The sequence below is a fragment of the Mauremys reevesii genome, linkage group 17, assembly GCF_016161935.1.
Source record: "Mauremys reevesii isolate NIE-2019 linkage group 17, ASM1616193v1, whole genome shotgun sequence".
Classification (NCBI taxonomy): domain Eukaryota; kingdom Metazoa; phylum Chordata; order Testudines; family Geoemydidae; genus Mauremys; species Mauremys reevesii.
In genome coordinates, this window is record NC_052639.1 from 6,475,013 (window position 1) to 6,479,145 (window position 4,133).

Here is a 4,133-nt window from a genome sequence, read left to right on the forward strand (position 1 = left end):
TGTGGTTTCTGTTGGGACAAGAATTCTGAAATTGGAGCCATCTCTGCATTCATGAAGCTGTCAATGATGGCCCACTGTGGGAGAATTCTCTGGGCCTTGCCTGGGATGCCTGGCTGAACCAGCTGCTAGTGGTGTGGTGAAGGTCTTAGTGACCCAGGACCAGGTCCCAGACAGGTTGGGAGGCATTCAGGGGTAGCTCTGAGGTTTCGTGCAGGTCAGCCCACCTACAGGGCCTGGGCTCATTTGTTCCTGACCCCTGCTGAGTAAGGGTTCTTAAGGACATAAAGCAAGTGTGAGCACCCTTACCATAGTAACAGAATGGATTGTTGAGGCAGAAGAACCATGATGATGTGACAGTCAGCCGCAGCAGGTCAGGTCCGCGCAGCCTCAGGATTCTGCGTCCTGGAGGTGTTGGGTGGGACCGCTTCTCCTCTTCGCTCATGCAGCCAGTTATCCAATGTGAACAGTCAAGTCCATGAATGCAGTTAAGTCTGTAGCAGCCTTCACCTGAGCTAACACCTTTGATCTCTTCATTGAGCCCCTGCCCTGAACTGGCACATCTAGGCTGCCCCCATACACCACTACGGTACATTCAGTAAATGAGAAACCAAATGGCATATGTGGTGGCGGCCTTGAAATGGCAGCTGTGGCTGAGTGGAGTGAGATGGAGGTTGTAAAGATGGTGAGGCTCTTAGGAAGGCATTTGCTTTGCTGCCCTGCTCCAGTAAGGAGAGGAGGCCCAGTTTAAGGCAGGCCCAGTGAAGGGAGTTAAAATCCATGTGTGCATTTTATATATCAACCACTCCATTTGGTATATGGATTGTGCCAGCTCTTTTCAGACCCAAAGTCAGAGTTTGGTCATGAGACAGAGGCCTAGCAAATAGTGATTAGCTAAGAGAAAGCTGGGTAAACAGATAATTTTTGTTTTGCTAAGAAATAGATCCTGGTCAAGCAAATTACCAAGTGTTGCAGCTAAAGAACTAAATAATTGTGTCTTATTCAGAGTTGCAAATTGAACAAAGAGATCCCTGTTCCTATTGTGTCAGTCTCTTCTGTAGGAGAACGATTCTTCCCACAGATCCAACCTGAAGTTTATGCAAAAGATTGGCACATGTCAGTATAAAGAAATGGCAGCCTTCCACCTCCCTTCCAGGGACCAATGCCTGCCTTAAGACATAAAGGGGACAATCTTTATTGCCATATACTTTCTACTGTTTCTTTGCTTTAACCCTAGGAATGTACCCGTTGGACAATCAAAGGTTGCTCCATTCCTATGGACCCCAAATCAAATTCCAACATAGATATCTTTATACTAATAACATTTTATCAGAAGTAATTAATTAAGTTAACTTGCTAACTTGGGATAATAGGCGGAGACATTATGTAACCTTTTAACCATTGGCTGGCTAATAACATGCTATCTTGTCTTGCTGCAAAACCCTATCCCAGGGTGTGGAACTGCCTACCCCGTCCACTTTCCCCCCCAACCATGGAAAATCTATATATTCTAACTTGTAATCAATTGATTGACAAGTGTCTCTGAGCCTAATAAGCCAGAGTAAACATCGCCATGATGCTGTGTAATAAACTCCTATGCTTAGCACTCTACACGGTGTGAATTTATGTCCTTCAGTTTGGGGGCTCGTCCGGGATTGTTCAAGTTGAGATGTGAGCTGAGTTGAGAGATCTGAGACTGAGGAAATCCAAAGAGAGGTGAGTATGTTTACTTTACCACCTCATTAGAGCCAGAGATGAAGTCTTTCATCCCCCTTTCAAGGACACTTTGTCTTGTTTCCTTTTTCAATTGTGTGAAGGACCTTATGGACCGCGTGTAGTCCAAGCAGAGGGGGTTGAATAAGAAGAGTGTACACACTTGGAGAGGGAAGACTTGTGCAAGAGGGTCATGTACTGTTTAAACAACTAAGGGGTGTGTTCCCGGAGGACTTGAATAACCCACCCAGCAAACGATTGGCTGTGAGTTAAGCCCAGGACTGGCTGGGTGCGCACTTAGCGTCAGGCAGGTGCAAACTGGTGGTCCATTTCCTCATTGCACGTAACAGTGTGCAAAGTCCTAGAGGAGTGCCCCCGCCCCAAAGGTGTGCCAACGTACATGCTTTCCAAAATAGCATAAAGTCTCCAGTCAATAGAGTCCCGGCATGTGTGTGTAACTGAAGACACATGAGGTATTAAAAAGGTGGGGAGACGTCCTCATAAAATTCAAGGCTGTGTGGAGAGTTGAGACCATAGCATAAAAAAGGAAGCTAACTCCTCATATATAGGCTGAAGCAAGCATTTAGGGGAAGGTACTGAGAATTTCCCTTCAAGGTCAGCAGCCAGGGTGTCAGAAATACCCATGGCGTTAAAAGGGAGGCAATAATCAGGTCCTCGAGTACTTGGAATACTAAACACCTAAAACTCGGCAGGCAGCAGCTACAAAAAGCAAACTACTCTGCAGCCGGACCAGAGACAAGATCTGAGTTTGCTTGGTGGAGTCATCAGAAATGTGACAAAACAAACAAAGCAGTAATAGTTATATTGGATATTCTTACAGCATAAAGAAGAAAGAAACTGCAACTTTAAAGATCTCAAAACCCAGGCTCTGAAAGATAAGAGCCTGTGCTCTAAAATATGTAACTGTCTGGAAATTGGAAAAGATCCCAGAAAAAAGAATCACCTTGCCTGGGGACACACCTCCAGACTGGGAGGAGGAGAGCACACTCCTGGCATTGCCAATAGCCAGCACATCCACCAATTAACTATCTGTGGGAAAACTCAGCAGCACAGAAGCAAGGGAGGAATCAGAAACACACACACCCCCATACATTTCTTGCATGACAGGCCAAATTTGAGCACCCACAGAGATAATAAAGGAGCACCTACAAGGATTAATTGCCCCAGGGAGCAGAAGTACAGCGTATGGCTCAATCAAAAACACAGGCCTGGCTAAGGAGGTTCAGAAATGTAAATAATGTCACAGGAGGGTGAACCAGTAAGGGGACGTAGAATAGAAGCAACTGAAACCTATCGTCCCTTCACCCCCAGGAAAAACAGGCAAACTACTGTCTAATTTACCCGAACTCAAAGCGTGATAACAAAGAATACTGAGTTCTGGGGCAACTGGATGGCCTGACTAAAATACATGGCCTCCATGAGGAAGGGCGTTCACATCTGATCAACTGCAGGTGCCCCAGGGATGTGTGGGAGAACCTAGATAATACATGGAAGACAAGGCGGCTGGGCTGAAGATCATAACCCCAACCCAGCGGGAGGATCAAAGGCTGAAGAACCAGCAGGAATCCCAAACCCAGAGCGCAGACACTGTACCAGAATCTGTTGTTCTGAGGAGCCAAGACCACTAACTGGGGGCTCTGCAGTCTGTAGTTCAGCAGAAGAGGGGAGTCTGCCATGTCCTATGCTGAAAAGAAATGGAATGCATTCCGAGCTTATTAGAGTCTGGAGGAATATAACATCCAGAGACCATGATGTATTCCTTCAAATCTACTAAAGGAAGGGCTGTCTGCAGATCACCAAGCAGTCCTGGCATTAGGCATCTCAGTGGGAGAAGAAGACATACTCAGCAGTAAATGAAATGGGCCACAGAGTAGAAAACAGAAAAAGTGGAGTAGCAGCAACCACAGCCTCCAAGGAAATTGTAGCAGTTCATGCAGTCAGAACCACTACCTGCTTCACTTGCAATAAGCCTGAACATCTGGCATGTAACTGTAAAAATAAAAATAAAATCAAAACATTACAGTAATTGTAAAAGGGCTCAGGAGTAATCAACCCCAGAGCTAGCTGCATTAAATGAGCCAAAAAGAGTCCAAACAGGAAAGATCATCTCAGAATATAGCCATGATTGCCCAGTAACAGGGTAATAATACCAGAGTTGGGGAGTCAGTAGAAACCCTGTGTTCCCTTCACCGGAAGTGTGGGCAAGCTTGAGATAAACAAGGGTGTGGTCTAGTAAACATGAAGCCTATATCTGTAAAGGACCCACTCACAAAGCCACAGGCAGGACCCAGTTAAACTACTGAAGCCTTGAGGCAGTTAAAAATATAGTAACTAATTTGGAATCTAGAGGTGATTAGAAAAACCACCTCCACAACTAACTCCCCAATTTGGCCCGTCAAGAG